Source organism: Sciurus vulgaris (genome assembly GCF_902686455.1).
Source record: "Sciurus vulgaris genome assembly, chromosome: 8".
NCBI classification, from domain to species: Eukaryota; Metazoa; Chordata; class Mammalia; order Rodentia; family Sciuridae; genus Sciurus; species Sciurus vulgaris.
Genome location: NC_136468.1, coordinates 133,402,205 through 133,421,014, shown reverse-complemented (window position 1 = coordinate 133,421,014; position 18,810 = coordinate 133,402,205). Strand labels below are relative to the sequence as shown.

The following is an 18,810-nucleotide window of genomic DNA, read 5'->3' as shown; positions in this document are numbered from 1 at the left end:
TTGATATGCCAAGATTAGACTCTTGAGAAGCCTACTGAAGAAGACTTGCCAGGAGATAGGAATAGAAATTTCACTGCTTTTTCTTCTTACTAGAAATGGTGCTTCTGTTAGGTAGCTGGCTTCTTTCAAGATAGAGAATAAGAAATCACAGAAATTGCTGGGTGTGGTGGCACACACCTGTAATCCCAGCAGCTTGGGAGGGTGAGGCAGGAGGATTGCGAGTTCAAAGCCAGTCTCAGTAACAGCAAGGTGCTAAGCGACTCAGTGAGACTCTAAATAAAGTCTCTAAATAAAATACAAAATAGGACTGGGGATGTGGCTCAGTGGTCAAGTGCCCCTGAGTTCAGTCCCTAGTACCAAAATAATAATAATAATAATAATAATAATAATCACAAAAATTGAAATAGGAAGGCTGATATAGGTCATTTAGCCCAGGGTTTGGTACAGTACCCTACCAGTCCCCCTTGTGCACCCAGTCAACTATTGCAGTTTTTGCAATAATTGTAGCAATTCAATATCCTTATTTCTTCTTATTTCAGATTAGAAGTAGTATCATTGAAATATTTGGTGTAGCTCTGTATTAAAAATGGATTGTTCATAAGCACCTGAAGCACAGTGGCTCCCCAATGCCTGTTTATACCATGTGACTCATGGCCTGGCTGAGATGCTGTCACATAGTCCTTCTGGCCAAGTCTGGGCTTTTATAGGGTTAGTGAGTAAACACTCTTCAGATGCTTAATAATCACGTGTATCTGTTTTCTGTTGCCATAGTAATGTAGAATGACAAAACAACCACAAAACCTTGGTAGCATCAGACTATACACATTTATTTTTGCTCACATAGCTTTGATGCGAGTTGGGCCCAGTGGGATTTTTTATTGTCTGCAGCCAGCTGAGTCTGTGTGGGCAGTTGCTGGCCAGCCTCGTGCACCTATCTGAGGCCTCCCCTGGGACCTGTGTGCCCAGCAAGCTCCCATCCCACAGCAGGTCACCCTGGGCACTCTTATGACGAAGGCAGAGGGGCAATCGCGTGTCAGTCTTCCATCTGCATCACATTTACTAACATCTGTTTGCTGAAGCAAGTGAACTTGACTGAGCTCAGAGTCATCACCACATCCCCAATGGGAGGAGTGAAGAATCGGAGTTATCAGTGTGAATCTGCAACACAGGGTGGTGGTGTGATCGTCCCACAAAGGAGCGTGGTTGAAAACGAGGCACTCAGGTTGCAGATGCTTTCCTTGTGTTCTTCTCAATGTGATTCCTTTCAAGAATCATAATAAATAATAATAAATTACTGTCCATGCCATCAAAGGGAAGAACTGGAGAAATGGGGCTGGAATCAGTTTGCCCAATACCGTCTTTGTTTTTCATTTAAACCCCACAAAAATCTGTGAGAAGAACTCTATTTAATTGTGACTAGTACCGCTATTCCTGAGGTGTTTGGGCTTCCTAACTCTGGGTGCTGTTAAAGGAATGTTGATAATTCTAAAGGCCATTTTCTATTCTAAGATCTTTATGATTTGGCGGTTACTGCATAGTCTGGGTATTTGTCTCATTTGCTCTGTTATCTTAGCCAAATGACTTTGGCTTTTTGTTTCAACATTACTCTCTCTTAATGTTTGTCTTGTCCCAAGAATTTTAAGTGTTTAAAATAAGTGTGTATAGTCAGCCATCAGCAACCTGGCGTAGGATATGATTTTTGAGTAGTAGCTGCTGGTCATTTGGCAAAACCAATGTAATATACATCTCTGGTGTCCCATGGGGCTTGTGAAGTGTCTGTTCTCGGTCCCTTCTGCTGGCCACAGAGATAGGTGATATCATCTTCGTCTTGCAGATGTGGAAACTGAGGGGCCCTCTTTGTGGACACATTTCAGCAGGTAATCTGGTGCCCGCTCTTCTCATTTTTCTCCCTCTAAAAAACTGTTTGGAAGGAAGTGAATTAATAAGCACTGATAAGCCATGTGAAAAACTATAGTTACTAGTTCCTTCATAGGCAGAAAAATCCCAGCAGGGATGCATGATATGCGTGACTCCACAAGACATGTGCTTGAAATGAACAGTGAACATGTATTAGCTGTATAGTTCCATTAATCGTGTAATTTGTACAAGTTCTAATAATAATTCATAAAACCTCATTTTTATTTTGTGTACATAATACGTAACTGTATGTTAATCACTTCATTTTTCTAGTCCATCTAGAAATATCTGTTGTACATTCTATTTTAGAAACCATTGTGTATTTACATATTGTCTCCTTGTCAAGGAATGCTTGGATAAAGTAGATTATTGTGTTGAAATAATTATTTTTATAGATTAAAAAATAGAATATTGGTAGCTTCATACAGTTCAACCTAATATTCAGTATTGTTGTCTGTGAGGGAAAATGAGGAATCTCTGAGAAGTCACTAGAGATACGTGATCACCCTGGGTCTTGCTCTTAAGCTTCAAGCCACAGGCTCCTTCTGAACAACTCAGTGTACGTCACAGACACCTTCGCTTAGCAGGTCCTCATCTCCTGTCTCTCCCACAGGGTGTCTCTGACTCCTCTGATGCCCTGTGCAGAAACCCAGCTGTCACATGCACCCAGGCGTCCTCAGGCCCTGTCCCACATGCATACTCTCATTTCCTCTCCCACACACATGGTATTTACAATATATATGATTATTTAGTATTTACAAAACATACATGTATTGCTCCATCTCTTTTTAAATGTATTTTTCCAGTTGTTGATGGACCTTTATTTTATTTATTTATATGTGGGTCTGAGGATTGAACCCAGTGCTTCACACATGCTAGGCAATCACTTTACCACTGCACCCCAGCCCCAGCCCCTTGCTCCACGTCTTTTCAATATTACTTCTTTTCCTCCTAGAGTCTGTACTGGTTGCCCTCATCATCTTCTCCTGAACACATTTAAATTTTTTAATTTATGTTCTGTGTTATTTCACAAATGATGGAAGGAGCGTGGAATGAAAATAGCCTCTAAATTGGTCTTTCAGCCTCTGCACTCTCTCCTTTTGATCTGTTTCTAAGACCTTAGAGCAGAATTTCAGAGTGCAAATCTAAACACAATGTCCCCTGTATCAAATCCACCAATGACTGTAATCCACAAATCGGTCTGAACTCGTTAATAGTGCTTCTTTGTGACTCGGCTCCTAATCACCTTTTCACTATCCTTTTCTGCCACTCTGTGGGTCCTGCCCTCTAGCCTGAGTAAACTCCTACTCTTCTTGTCCTGAGATCAACACTTGGCTCAGACTTCATCTTCTCTAGTCAGCCTTCCTAAATTCTGGGTCAACACAATCCCTCGCCAGACAGACTCTGAAGACTCATCTGTCAACATCACACTCAGGATATAAAGCATTTCACTCTTTTATCTTTTTTGCTCCACAGTTATAAAGGAATTGACACTGGAATCTAGTGAGTAGTGTAGGTGTAGGAAAGTGGATGATTAATGAAATAAACAGCAGAATCTATCTGTACATATTGAAATGGTTTCAGTTCAAAGTTGAATGTTCGTTATCAAAGAATTAAGTACGTGTGGCAGAAATCTTAATTTTTACTACATGTCCACTGTGTGCCCGTTGGCATGAGATGTTTATTTTGGACTATCGTATGTAATGTAGTATGTGAATCACAAATGTAATAAGAGTTTTATTGTTTAAAAATAGTTGAGTTACGGCTCAGCCTCTCTAAACCTTTGTTTATTCATCTGTAAAATGGGGAAAGAAACAGAATGTATTTCACTGGTCTGTTAAATAAATTAAATGCATGTTAACACATCACTGTAATGCATGGTACATGGTAAAGATGTAATAGATGTGGGCCATTATTATGATCTCTTGAAGCCAGAAACAATCTCATTTATCTCTCATTCATCTCATCAACATAAAACCTAAAACTTCATCGTGAAAGTTTATCTCAAGGCCTTTTTTTTCTCACTGCAGTGCTGGGGATCAAATCCAGAGCCCTGTCCACATGAGGCAAGTGCTCTATCACTGAGCTACGCCCCAGCCCAGCCCACTGAGGTTTCTTTTACACCACCTTGGTCATTCAGCCCTGTTTCTGGAATGCTCCAGGCTGCCTGCCCAACCCCTTGCTCTCCTCTTCCTTGTCTTTACCAGAACTAATTCACATCCACACCTGCCTCCTGCTCCTGACAGTGCGACCTGGCTTCCACTCTGCACCTGGTATGCTTCCTTGTCAACCACACTGGACATCCGATTGTCTCCTGTGGTCTGCTTTCTCACAGTCATTCTCAGGTGTCATCCCTGCCCTTCCCATGAAGAAAGCCCTGGTTTTCCATTGCCACTTGGGACTTCAGGGAGGGCACATTTGACTTTGTTCTGTATATGACACATGGAAGAGGCAGTTGCTGCTCCTGGGCACTCAGCAAATGACAGTCTCATTCCCAGATCTGTCAGTGTAGGATCCCATTGTTGGCACTGCTTTTACTTTACACATATTTTTAACTTTAAAAGGGAAATTTCATAGTTGATTATATCAGAAATGAAGCTATAGAAGAGTTGTTAGTTTATATTAAGCTTCAGTGGCTAAGAGATATTATGGACATACAAAACTTATTTGAGATACTTTGATGTGACTAAGAGGAGATCAAAGAAATAAATTGGATAATGAATATATTGCTTTGAAAGGTGTAACTTTAATTTAGCCTTGCTGTAGTGTGGAAAACTCCATTTGTCTAGTGAAGCCGCTCAGAACTATTGTTTGCATAAAGTCTAATTTACAAAGTCAGTAGCAGAAATAAACATTTGTGTCAGATATAAATGGCTGCAAGGTTGTGGTAGTTGTGATAGCTCAAGCTGCAGAACTACTCTGATGTGGCTAATAAGCCACCGAGTTTCTCTGCTTGTACTGATGACCTTAACTTTTGATTTTGCCCAGTATCATTGTATGCTGAGAATTATCTTGGCCCTGACATTGTTTCCATGTATTCCTCTTTAAAAAAGTTTTTAGATGTTGATAGACCTTTATTTTATTCATTTATTTATATGTGGTGTTGAGAATTGAACCCAGTGCCTCACACATTCTAGGCAAGCACTCCACCACTGAGCCACAACCCCAGCCCTCCAAGTATTCTTGATTCCATTTTCCTTATTGTTATTTCATTGTAGCAAAGAGAGATTGAGAAAGAATAACCATCTCAAACCTGCAGTTTTCTCATCTATTCTTCCAACAATCTTTGTTGACCCCATATAATGTCAGTTTAGTTAGGGGTCTTCTATCAAAATGTCTGATACAAGAACTGTAGAATGTGAGATCTCAAAGGAGCTTATGGGTCATTCTAGCCTAGTGTTTCCTGACCTGGGTTCTGAACAAGGTTCCCTATTTTCTGAGATGATAAAAAGGAATCTAAACACCTTCCCCACCCCTCCTGCCCCTTTACGGTGCTGGGGATTGAGCCCAGGATCTCTGAAGTATAGGCATGTGCGCTGCTACCAAGATGCATCCCCAGCCCTCAATGATAAAATAGGACTCTCTAGGTCTCATGAATGTATGATAACCAAGGTTGAAAAATAAGCTTAGTGCTGGGTGCGGTGGCGCACACTTGTAATCCCAGAGGCTCCAGAGACTGAGGCAGGAGGATCACGAGTTCAAAGCCAGCCTCAGCAACAGCAAGGGGCTAAGCAGCTCAGTGAGACCCTGACTCTAAATAAAATACAAAATAGGGCTGGGGATGTGGCTCAGTGGTCGACTGTCCCTGAGTTCAATCCCTAGGACCAAATAACTAAATAATAAGCTTTGTAATCCTTTCTCTACAGCAGTTCTCAGAGCTTTAATGTAACAAGGCACACTATTAATCATAAAGATAGACATTTGTTATGGAAAGTCACCCAGATATTTGAATTATTTTTAAGTGAAACACTAACATTGACTAGAACAATTCAATCACAATAATAAGTCAGAAAGAGAATGCTTCTTTGCTACTCAAAACCATCAATTATAGTAGTTATGCCTAGAATTCCAGCTACTGGGAGACTGGGGCAGGAGGATTGTGAGATCAAGGAGAGTCTCAGCAGCTTAATGAGTAAGATCCCATCTCAAAAAAAATTTTTTTTAGTTAATAAAACACCAAATATCTTCCCACTTCAGAAAAAATAAAACCCAAGCGTGGCCTCAGTAGACCCTGCAGGGATTGGTCTCCTGGTCTCTGCTGGATGTCTGCTCTCTACCTCCCCACCATCCAGAAGCCCTGGCCTTCAGCGATGCTGTTTGCCAGTGTTCACCATCCCCCTTTCTGCTCAGGTTTCTCCATAGCACTTGATTCCTTCAATACTAGCTGCATCATTGCCTGATTAAAATTGTTTAAATGTTCTGTTGCCTCTTACTAGAATACTGTTCTTTGATGACAAAAATTTCCATGTATTTAGTTATCTGTTATGTCCCCCCCACATCTAGTGTAATGCTTTGCACATAGGAGGTAGCCAGTAACTATTTGTTGGATGAGTTCATTATCTTTGGGAGAAATCAAGAGTCTAAAGTTGGGTAAGACACCTGAGACTAGGACGAAAGGTACAGCTCATCCCTCTCCCTCCCGACTGGACCCAGAACGAGACCAGAGGCTCCATCAGAACAGGGGGACCCCTCCAGGAGGTCCCTGTGTGAGAAAGGAGGAGTCTTACTATGATCTTGCACAATAAATGTGGTGACAGCTTCCCTTTTTAAGGACCCAGGGTGAGAAGTAGGGGGAGGTTTGGGAGAAATGTTCTGCCATGGGAGTAGGTGTGGTGACTACCTTATGGAGCTCCCTTCTGGAGTCACAGCTCATGTTACAAGTGAGGACAAGGCAGCATTCTCACTTGGCCTGACAGTGGTGACCCTTTAGTCTAGAGCTCAGTTGGTCTTGAGTCCAGGAAGCACTGGCCTGTCATTCTTTAGGCACAGATTTACTGGGTGCCAAATAATGTCAAACAAGTTATGCAAGGAATAGATTCATTTCACTGGAAAATAGTATTTTTCCAGTGAAAGATTTGGGTATTGTTATTTCATTTGGCAAAGCTTATTTGTTTCATTCATGGATTCTGATAATTTTTCATTTTATTTTTCAGATCCATCATGTTAAAATTGAGTTCCTTTTGGGGGGGTCAAAAACCAGTAGAAGGGGGACTGGGGTTGTAGTTTAGTGGTAGAGCACTTGCCTAGCATGTGTGAGGCACTGGGTTCAATCCCCAGCACATCACAAAAATAAATAAACCAGATAAAGGTATTGTGTCCATCTATAACTGAAAATATTTTAAAAAATAAGAGAAGGCTGGGTTGAAGTCATAGTGTTATGTGATCTAGTTCTAGTTCTTGCTACAAAGAAATAGTTGTTGTTTCTTCCTCAGTTGTATAGCTTGTTGAGATTACTTTCCTCTCATATATTTACCAAAAAGAAATGAGGAAGAATTTTAACTCCATTCTTTTCTAGATGGGTAAAATATACTCCTGTTCCATTAGCTTAATAAGGAATATAATAATGTCCTGGAGCGTTAGTTCAAAATTCGCCCCCTTAAAATATAAAAAGTCAGAGTACAGAATCACAAATACTAGTTATCTGCATCTTCCATTCTTGCCTCATGAAAAGTGAATTGTTTAAAGGCCTGTGACGTCCCATGAGATTTGGCGTTAGGACCGTGATTGCCCTGAACAAAGCACAAGCTCCACTCGTTCCTAATAAATTATTATGTCTTCCACATCTGTTCCTGTCTTTTCTCTGAAGCATTCATCCAAGAGAACACAGCCTTGACTGAAAATATCAGAATTGTAGGAAGACATTTTCCTGATAAATGCATAGACAGTTGGTTAGTTGTGAGCAGGGGGAAGACTCCGGAGCGGAGGGTTGGGGCTGAACACTGACTTTCTGCCTCCACTGCCACACAGCGTCTCCTCCGCCCTTTTCCCCTCTCCTCGCAATTTCCTCTGGGAGAAATCATGTGACCATGTCACCATAGTTTTTAATGCCAAATATCTAAGTGTCTTTAAAATGCAGCACAACACTTTTAAAGGCAAATAGTGAAGTAGTTTCATCTGACATTTCCATTATAGCTGCTCTTAGTGGATTCTAGACATCATACATAAATGTGGCTAACCAATTCTTTTTTTTTTTTTTAAATCATGATGCAAACCCATTGAGCTGTCTTTTCATATTTGATGTTTCATCCATTGAACACATTTTTTTTCCTTTAGAAATGTGATTTGATCTGAGGATATCCACAATAGTCTGTACTAGATTTTTCTAGCATTTGTGTTCTATTTTAGAGATTCAGCCATTTCTCATAGTTTTGTGACACACCTGAGTATTTCTGAACTAACATCAATTACTCTGTTATCTCTAGTACTCTTAAGTCCAAACTGGAAAAAATGAATAAAAGGAAAATAAAATGTTAAATCACCACCATTATTGCATAATTGTGAAAAATACATTCTCAGACCAGTATACTAATTGATTTTGCATCTTAAGAGTTTTATTGAATACGTTTTAATTCATGTATTAAACACTTAATACATGCTTCCGATGGGGTTGGAACTGTATCTTGTGATTTAGATACAAGGATGAACCTGCTTCCATTCTGTCCTGAAGAGTGAACAGTCGAGAGAGAAAGGCATATGGTGATCAGAGAAGTCACAATGACAACCGTTGCACACTGCTGCTGAAGGTCTGCTGTGTGTCCATGGCACACGCTCAGCCACTGCAGCCTACGGGTTGACCCCCCACTGGTAGACAAGCAGGCCGCCTTGAGCTTCCTCCCTCACAGCCTGCTTCAGAGGTCACCATTGTCTTCATCACTTCTTGCACCTGCATGAGAATTTCTTTGAAATATGTACTCAGGTGTAAATGTGAGGTCATAGGATACACGCGTACTTAGCAAGACATATCCAGATCCCTTTGGGACAGAGGGATCATTCTCCACCTCCATCCACAACGTATTTCTTGATCTAAGTGGTGTGGCATAGTTTCTCATTGCTTCAATTTGCATTTCTTTCATTAGTAATGAATTGGAGCATCTAATCATATGCTTGTTAGCCTTTGAGTTACCTCTTCTATACAGTGTTTGTTACTCTTCGTGTGTGGTGGTGGTGGTGGTGGGGTGCTATCTTCTGTTGCTTTGCAGGCATTTCTCATATCCTGTAGGGTCAGTCACTTGCCAGTTGTAGACACTGCAAATGTCCTGTCTCTTTGTTGTGAATTTGTGCAATCATTTATGTATTTTATTTCCTTTGGCTTCTGTTTATAAAGATAAATAGCCAAAAGATATGTAGGTCTCATAAGGTATTACAATTGAGGTGAAGATGGAAAATTATTGGCCCCACTTAAATAGTTGACCCTCAGTTTCTTCTGTTGGTAAATGAAGGATAAGAACACGACTAAATCACTCATATAAAATCCTGAAAATTCATCCTTGAAGATCCCATGTAAGAAAATCCTTCATAACATGATGTTCCATTATTTGACCTGTGCACATTCAGCCCTCATTCACATTTTCAAGAACAAATTTTGCATCCGAAGCACAGATCTGTTTAAAGGGCCACTGCAAGGGCCCTGCTAAGTGATAGCCACCACTTCAGGGCACTGACTGGTCCACCATCGCAGGTCAATAAAATTATATTTGGTTCCTGCTAATGCAGGTAGAAGACAGGAGGATTAAAAAAGAGCATAAAGGGAAAGTGTTTTATTCACAGGGGCAAACTTTGGAGACCTGCTCAGTGATTTTTGATGAGTATAGAGAAGGTGTTTGGGATTTTAGAAACCAACTATACCCCCTACAATTTTCTCACAGAACTTAGGGAAACTTAATAAACTATATGTCATCTCTCTTTTCTGTCTCTAACCTTTATGTGACCCTCTTTCTCCTCACCATCAGCCTATGAGTATTCTTGGGTCTCTCCTATCTTAGGAAACATTTCCTCAACCTTGTGTTACCTTGTAAATATTGTACTGTTTCTTTGCCACCACGGTGAGCCACGGTTCTTGAAAACATAACCTGTCCTCAGCTCTGACACTTCCTATTTACTCTTATTTTTTCTCTTTTCTTTTTAAAAAATTTCTTTAGTCAGATTAACTGTATTTATTTATAAGTACATCTAAATTATTCTTTTATCAAATGAGGTAGGCTAGGTTATCCTGCAGTAATAATAACCAACTAAAATCCCAGTCATCTAGAACTGCCGAGGTGCATATTTTGTTGGTGCTGTGTGTTTGCAGGTCATGGGCAAGGCTGTGCTCACTGTGGTCACTCAGCACCCAGAGAAGCAGGCCACCACCGTGAACACCTCCAGTTGTTCTCCCAGAGGGGAAAGAGCCTCAAATGGAGCCCAGGCATGTTGCTTGCCCAGCTTTTCCTGCAAGTGGGCCAGCGGGTGTCATCTTAAGTGCCAGAAGGCAAAAGACAAAATATTAGTGCAGCGATGACAATCAGGTTATATTTTGTCACTTTGAGGCAGAGTGCTGTTTCTCAATTTACCGAGCCTTTTTACCCCCTCTTGGCAAATGGCTTTCTTGTGTAGTCTGTGCTTTTTTGAGTTGTGACATCTTTATTGGGGATGATTGTAGAAGAGTTCCTACAAAGTGGCTTTGCATGCTTCTGCTGAAGAACCTCGAGGGTTTTGCCAGTTGAGAATTGGTTCTTAATGTTTATTTGTTAATTTTAAGAGGTATAAATTCAAAATCCACAGTTGTATATCACACAGATCTGAATTTGTCACTGGACACAGTGTTTCCATGTAGAAGACAGGTGACAGGTTTTCTTGCATCTGCAGCGATTGGATTTTCTGTCCCCTATTCCTGGAGGGGGGCCTTTCCGGGGTCCTTGTTTTAAGTAAGTGCCAGTCCTGGCTCGCCTTCCCAAGGTTTCCTGCACCCCCTCCACATGTGGTCCCTTGTCTTGGCCCTGGGCCCCCACTCTACTGACTCCCATACTCGATACTTTGGTTTCGAGTTCACTTTTGGTTTCTAGCTCCTAGGAGATTTTAACATGCTCTTATATCTGACACTGATATGTGTTTTAATAGGAGGGGGCTGATGTGTAGACTTCTGTCTCTCTCCAGCCATTACACAGTGCTCTTCCTTTACTATGGTGAACCTGTTTTTCAATGGTTTTGATAGATTTCCATCTTATCAAATCCCAGGGATACTTTTCAGCTTATCTAACCACACTTTTTTTCTTCAGTATTATATTTTCCTGAATAAACGCTCTTCTTGAAATGCTTTTCTTCTGTTTCTTTTAATATTAATTAGTTCATTCATTCATTCTTAGAGTCTCACTGTGTCACCTGGGCTGGTCTGACACTCCTAGGCTCCAGCCATCCTCCCACCTCAGCCTCCTGAGAAGCTGGGAGTAGGGTACGCACCACCGCCGGCGGCTCACCTGCGTCGTAGTACTTTGTAACTATTTCTTCACTTTCATTTTGGGGCTTTCTCAAATATATCTGCTTACCAAATGTTGACATTCTTCAGGTTTATAATGTTTTCCACTATATTCTTTGTATGATCCCTTACATTTTCATGAACATAACTCTATTTCCAGCCTTACTCTTTCTTATACACTTAGAGGTCTTTTGGACACAACTTTTAGGAGTCCCAAGCAAAGCTTTTCTAAAACCTGGACTCATGAGTTTCTGCTCAAAACTCATTTTTCTCCATGAATTCCTACCATCTTGTAATGAGACCAACATTGACCTGGTCTCTCAAAGAGGAAACCTGACTTCTCATCCTAGACCCCCCCTCATCTCAGACCTTCATCTGGCCAGATAGCAGGACTTGATGACTTACCTCCTAAATACTTACAAACCCAGGATCATCTCTCTCTGTTCCCACCACCATAGGTAGTTAAGTCCTCATTATTCACTTATTAGTGCATTTCACAAATTCATAATAGATGCTTACCAGGTTCCATATGTTAGGTGCTGAGGTGGTGACTAAGACAGCAAAGAAACTTCTATTCACACACAGGAGACAGTGAACAAGTAAGTACGTAACATGGTACTAGAGAGCAATAAGCCATTGCAGGGCAGTGACATTGCACTGTCACCTAGCAGTGATTTAGACAATTTGCAGGCTTAGTTTTTGGAATGTGAATAAAATCTCTCTTACAGATTCCATCTGTAATTAAAGTTGAACCAGAAAATGCCATACAGTGACTGTTTCCTTGAGTTTTAGTTTTAAACAGTCTAAAAACATAAGTTTACTTAGTTTGTAAGTCTTTACAGTTGTTTCCATTATATTACTGAAATGAGTTCCTTTTCAAAAACATTTGATTACATAGATATGTTATTTTATATGATTGATTTTTAAAGCTATATTTGGAAAACTTTCTAGAAATGGAAGTATATACTCCCTTTCAAGAATATTTAAAATATTTGTATGGTATTTTGTTTTTCAGTTTCCATTCTCTGAAATATCTGTGCAGACTTTTTATAGGTGTTTTTTTTTTAAATTTAATTTTTATTGTAAACAAATGGGATGCATGTTGTTTCTGTTTGTACATGGAGTAACAGCATACCATTTGCGTAATCATACATTCACGTAGGGTAATGATGTTTGATTCATTCTGTTATTTTTTCCTCCCCCCGACCCCTCCCACCCCTCTTTTCCCTCTATACAGTCCCTCCTTCCTCCATTCTTGCCACCCTCCCACGCCCCATTATGTGTCATCATCTGCTTATCAGCGAGATCATTTGTCCTTTGGTTTTTTGAGATTGGCTTATCTCACTTAGCATGATATTCTACAATTTCATCCATTTGCCTGCAAATACCATAATTTTATTATTCTTTATAGCTGAGTAATATTCCATTGTATATATATATACCACAGTTTCTTTATCCATTCATCAATTGAAGGACATCTAGGTTGGTTCCACAGTCTGGCTATTGTGAATTGAGCAGCTATGAACATTGATGTGGCTGTATCTCTGTAGTATGCTGATTTTAAGTCTTTTGGGTATAGGCCGAGGAGTGGGATAGCTGGGTCAAATGGTGGCTCCATTCCAAGTTTTCTAAGGAATCTCCACGCTGCTTTCCAGAGTGGCTGCACTAATTTGCATCCCCACCAGCAATGTATGAGTGTACCTTTTTCCCCACATCCTCTCCAACACCTATTGTTGCTTGTATTCTTGATGATTGCCATTCTAATTAGGGTGAGATGGAATCTTAGTATAGTTTTGATTTGCATTTCTCTTATTACTAAAGATGGTGAACATTTTTTCATATGTTTGTTGATTGCTTGTAGATTTTCTTCTGTGAAGTGTCTGTTCATATCCTTAGCCCATTTGTTGATTGGGTTATTTGTATTCTTGGTGTAGAGTTTTTTGAGTTCTTTATACATTCTGGAAATTAGTGCTCTATCTGAAGTATGAGTGGCAAAGATTTTCTCCCACTCTGTAAGCTCTTTCTTCGTATAGATGATAGTTTCCTTTGCTGAGAGAAAGCTATTTAGTTTGAATCTATCCCAGCTGTTGATTCTTGCTTTTATTTCTTGCGCTATGGGAGTCCTGTTAAGGAAGTCTGATCCTAAGCCAACAAGTTGAAGATTTGGACCTACTTTTTCTTCTATAGAAAAGATGCAGGGTCTCTGGTCTGATTTTAAGGTCCTTGATCCATTGTGAGTTGAGTTTTGTGCAGGGTGAGAGATAGGGGTTTAGTTTCATTCTGTTACATATGGATTTCCATATAGGTGTTCTTAAACTGATTTGAGTTCAGAAGAAAAATACCAAACTATAAAAAAATGTTTTTTTTTGCAGTACTGGGGATTGAACCTAGGGACTCTCTACCAGTGAGCCGCATCTCCAGCCCTTTTTATTTTTTATTTTGAGACAAGGTCTTGCTAAATTTCCTGGGCTGGCCTTGAACTTGTGATCCTTCTGTCTCCATCTGCAGAGTAGCTGGAGTTACAGGTGTGTGCCACAGTGCCCAGCTTATAGCAACTGATTTAGTGAGCACCAGCATACTCAAATCTGTACCTATGTTTAATGGACAGGGTGTAAATAAAGGCATCTTTATACCCACATTATGCTGTTCTTTTTGGCTTGCTGCAGTTGGTGATGAATCAGTCAACATGTTTCTCAAACCATAACTAAACCACATAATTAATAACTTCCCTTGGGGAAAGGCATAACATGGATCTGGCTTGCCAGGTGGGTTAACTACCATCACACCTGTCTTGCATCAGTTTCTGCCAGGGGATGGTGCCAAGTCTTCTGTGGCCTTTGAGCACAATCCCGAGTCTTTCCCCTAATGGTCACATCTTTAACAGACTCCAGCAGGGCTAATGGAGATGAGTCTGACAGTCTGAAATGGGGTGGGGGGGAGGGGGTGTCCCAGCATCTAACTTAGTGCAGTGAACAGCTTCCCTCTGGTTTCAGCTGTTTCATTTAGACAAATGTTTCTAGGAAGATGAGACAGCGCCATTTGCATTTATGGGTTTAATCATGGAAGTTACAGCTTAATTATCTGGCTTCAGTTACACCACCCACCCTGCCCCTCCTTTCTTGATCTTGCTGCCGTATTCTGCCAAGCACAGTTCCATAGATGGGATAGAGAATAGCAGGAGAGGAGGGTAAAAATGGTGAGTGGGGACGTCACCTCTTGCTGCTCCAAGTGGTGTACTAAAGCACTGTTTTTGTTAGGGACTTCAGCCCTCATAAAAGATGTTTTCCAGTAGTTGTAGCTACTCCTGGCTGATGGGAAAAGAGCTGTTGAAAACCTGCTGGAATTGCTCTGTCAAATGAGTTGGAGCAAAAGATAGAAATGAAATTACTTCATATTGGCCCTGGGCTGTTCTGGAAAGACAGTTACAGCATATTACCATCTCATGTGCACAAATTATGACACCAATAATTTTATGGCCATTTTTGAGTTGTGTGCCCACTGTATACAATATAACTAAATTTCATCAGCTAAAAAATTATTAACAGAATAGAGAATGTGCTATAGCTAGTTGATATGGCTACAGCCAGTTGTTTTGGGGTTCTAGGATAAATGCTCCTACTTCTGGTATGTATTTTGCTGTTAATCACATGGGATATGAAATTTTGAGAGAGAGAGAGAGATAGAGAGAGAGCGAGAGAGAGAGAAAGAAAGAGAGAAAGAGAGAGCAAGAGCATGCTGAATCAGAATTTTAAAAAATGAATAATGAAATGAAACTACCCTGTTTCGTAGCCCTTTTAATATTTCAAACATGTGTTTTCTCATGTTTTTATATCATTAGTTAGGATAAATATTATCATTCTATACATTAGACTGTGAAATGTGGTTTGAAACATTCAAGTAATTAGTGTAAGATCACAAATTAATTACTAATAGTAACTACCATTACTATTATTAATTACTATTAATTTATGAATCACTTATATTTTAGTCAGCAATTAATACATACTATATTTTTATTTTTCTCAGCACTGTCAGAGTCAGGTATAGAGTCCAGCTCTCTCATTTCCAGTGCTATAGCTATTCCTCTGAACTTGGTATTGGCAACTTTTTCTATAAAGGACCAGATGGTCAACACTAGGTTTTTCAGGCCCTATGATCACAATTAATCAACTCTGCCACTGTAGCATGAAAGCAGCCATAGATAATAAATAAGTGGGTGTGGCTGTGATCCAATAAAACTTTATTTAAAGCAGTAGGTGTTGCGTAGGTCTTGGCAGACTTCTGTTCTAACCAGTAACTTCCAACTTTTCCCCACTAAGGAAGGTTTTATGGTTCCAATCTGTGGCTGCTTCCACTCTTCTATGTTTCCAAAGTTGAACTTTCAGACTTGATATTGAATGATAATGAGCTCATGTTTCAATTTTTTAATTAATTAGAGGCATAAGTGCCAATCTAAACCAGTCATAGTTGTGTTTTCTGAAAACTGTGACAATTGAGTCAGAGTGGCCTTGTGATCCACTGGGTCCAATTTCTTATCAAGAGCATGACCACCAAGCTGATGATTGAAAACCTGATAATGCTGTAACTCAATCCCTGGGCCCTGGGCTAGCTGACTGCCTCTTTTCTATTTACTCCTGTAGTCTGTTCCATGCCAACCACTTAAAAGGGCCTACTTTGCCATCATGTTGGGGAACAGTCCCCTGATGTCTGCAACTCTAGGATGTACCCCAGCCACTCTCTCCAGACACTGTGCAGCCTCACCAAACTGGGAAGTAAATCCCTGAAAACACTTGTGCAGATAATCCTCAGTACTGTTTGGGATAACATAATCACTCAGGCAGAGAAGCATCTATTCAGAATGAAAAACATAAGTAATTCTAGCCTGAGTCTTAATGTTGGTTTTCTGTGCATGTGTTTAGAAACATGTACTTTTTAATATTTAAGAGAATTTGCCTACTCAATTAATGGATCAGCCTTGGGATTCTTAACGAATAGCTGAATTATTAATTAGACCTATAATTTTAAGTTAGAACTCTAAGTTTGTTAATGGTATTAGAATATTTTAGAGGACCAAAGAATTATCATATTTGAGCATTGAGTTATAAGAATCACTTACGTCCCTTGAATGGGTTTGCCAGATTATTGGAGTACTTAAAAAGAAAATGGGATATAATACACTTGTAAACATAAGTATTTGCTATAATAGTCTCTCTTTAAAGTGATGATAGAAAGAGAATAGTAAAATAAATTTAAAATCCTGAGAGAAAAATAGAGTTTTGAATTTCGAAATATAACAAAATGGATAAACAAACAAAAGAATGTCTGCGTAGTCTCTTCTGCTTATGTCTTCTGGGGCATTAAAAAGAAAACCCTGTACTAAAGTGATCAGTAGGAGTAATCAGGGCGACTGTCCTGTGCTGATGGAATTGCAGGCATGGCAAAGGAACATGGCATTTTTGGTTAAGATTGCACAGTTTACAGTTTCCTAGAAAAACTGTATTTTCTTCTGGAACATTGAAAATGGTTTAGCACTCTCCATGCCTTTCTTGTAGGACTGTGATTTGCCACTTCTTTCCACTAGACACCTCTCTATTAATTTCTTAGTTGGCTGTTAATTGAAATTTTATCCTCATTTTAATCACAAGAGGAGAGAAATCCTCAAAGATGTAGCTCAGAGAAACAGTGCATCGGTCTCCACGTGAAACCCAGTGAATGGCTGGTCTTCAGGCCTGACCTCTGAGGTAATGTCTCAGAACTGAGTTTTCAATAAAATAGATAAAGAATTTTTATTAAGTTTCCTGAGCTGGAAACACATCCATCCTCTCATTTTGCCGGACAATGTGTTTACCATTAATGGCCTGCTGGTCTCAGTGAGAGCTGGAGGAGGCCATGGGGGGCGCACAGGCCTGCCTCAGGGGGAAGTGAAGCTTGGCCGAGTCCCAGCTGCATTACGTCTGGTGGAGGTGCTGCCCTTCTGCCCTTGTCCTTGGGAAATTCATCAGTTCCTAGAGCTACTAGAGATTACAAGACATTATCTCATTCCGCCCTCTGACTCCATGCAGGAATTCACTTAAATTATCTCTGGCAAAGGAGAATGTCTTCATGTTCTACTTGTATAATTAAAAATTAATTTTAAAGATTTTTAAAAAATTACCTGTGGGAGACTTTGTGCTACCTATTCCTCAGATCTGCAGGGATGGCAAGTCGCCTTGCCACCCTATGAGAAGTAAGGATGAGAAAGATAATTAGAGCTCACCTATATTGAGCATTTTCTGTGTGCCAGATATTGAAGCAAGGGCTTTTTATACATTCACTTATTTAATCCTCAGAGCTACCCAGTGGGGCAGACTCTGTTCTTGTCCTCATTTTGCAAATGAGAAAACTCAGGGTCAGAGCTCTCAAGTAGCAGAGTTGGGACTCACAACCCAGGTTTGTCGTACTCCCAATGCAGTGCTCTTGACCTCTGTGCTCATCTGCCTTCTCCGTTACAGTTCTTAGTCTGTCTTTTTATTGTGCTTCTCCTCAGGGGATAAATTATTAGGATATATAAGGAATTATAAAACCCAGTGTAAATAGAAGGATTTGGGGGATTAAGGAATTAATGCTGTTCCTTTGAGTCTTACCTATTATGAATTAACATGTGCATATTTAGAGATGAAAGAAATATTTGCTGTCATGGTAAATCTGGTCCTAAAGGAAGCAGTTTGCCTAGTCCTGCATTTCCGCCTTTGCTAAATATCCTGTACTTCTTTAAATTTTAGTCTGTTCTTACTGTGTGGAAAAGTAGGGAAGCATGAAAAAATTAGGGGAAAAATCTGCAGGAGAGCTATGGTTTGAAATGGGAGCATGGTGCCTTATTTTTGGTCTCCTAGAAAGAAGCCCCATAGATTTAAAAGGTACTTTGGTAAGTAAGCATCACTGGACATCAGCTCCACTGTGGCTTCTGGGGATGGGTATATTCCCAATCTTTTGCCCTCTTTATTAACTACTGAACTGAAAAAAAAAAAAATTCTTATTCATTTGTGTAGTGCATGATATTGGATGTATGTTGATTATTTTTATGGTTAGCAGTGTTGAGAATTGTGTCCCAATTTAAATTCTAGTGTCCTCCTTAATTTAAGAGCACCCCTGGAATTAGCTCTCATTTTTCCATAGTGAATAAGAGTCTGAGAAAGTTGTGGAAATTAAAGCAAATTCATCCTCCCACCTGGCCCCTGGTGTCCAGGCTGGCTGCAGTGAGAACTGTCAGGGAGATAGATGGGAGCTCTAAGGTTTCCTGGAGTTTCCAACCATGTGTGGGCACCACATGTGGCATGTTCAGTGAATACAAATACACGAACACATGCTGTTTCCATTAGGGGCACTTCAGACCCCTCTCTGTCCCTGGCCTTACTGAAGAGTTGGATGGGTCATTTTTCATAGGCCACTTACTGATGCTGACT

General features: G+C 40.1%; 1 protein-coding gene and 1 long non-coding RNA gene across 7 annotated transcripts in view; both read left to right on the top strand.

Annotated features, from left to right (window-relative positions):
- Window positions 1–18,810, top strand: part of TTC28 (tetratricopeptide repeat domain 28) — a 603,016-nt gene that overhangs the window by 367,972 nt on the left and 216,234 nt on the right. The window lies entirely within an intron of this gene.
- Window positions 2,316–8,106, top strand: LOC306667395. Its single transcript, XR_013765521.1, has 2 exons — window positions 2,316–2,455; window positions 2,488–8,106. It is a non-coding gene; the product is annotated as an uncharacterized lncRNA (long non-coding RNA).